A 514-nucleotide genomic window follows, 5' to 3' on the forward strand; every position below is an offset into this window, starting at 1 on the left:
GTTTTGATAGTGGTCCCAGAGGGAGCTGTATTTTGCCTTTCTAGCTAAAATACTAGGTACTATAAACAACTGAAAGGACAAAAAATGGTGGCTTCAAGAATGAAAGATTGTTGAAGCTTCCAATGTCCTGTCTAGATCAGGCAAACAAAAGCACACACTAATGCTGGGAGTGCAAAAACAGGGGGAAGGAAGTGTAATGGTTAAAACCACTACTAGGTGCTGAAAAAAAAAGGACAAATTATTTTGCAAAATTAGGAAAAACTGCAATTATAGATCAAACCCAGGTTAGCCGAATTAAGTTTTTGTTTCTTTTTTTTTTTTTTAGATTGCATATATAGATGTTTCATCCACACGCTTCAATCAACTCTTTAAGAGCAGAACTTAATGTCCAATGTACACGCGTCAGAGAAAGTAATTTTTTCTCCGTGCTTACATTAAATTTTCGTATCCAAATTTCCACTCGTACATTAAAAGCTTTAAGAAAAAACAAAAGACACAGAGGGTGTTGCCATTT

The sequence above is a fragment of the Gavialis gangeticus genome, unplaced genomic scaffold, assembly GCF_001723915.1.
Source record: "Gavialis gangeticus isolate Ggan-Ray unplaced genomic scaffold, GavGan_comp1, whole genome shotgun sequence".
In the NCBI taxonomy this organism is placed as follows: domain Eukaryota; kingdom Metazoa; phylum Chordata; order Crocodylia; family Gavialidae; genus Gavialis; species Gavialis gangeticus.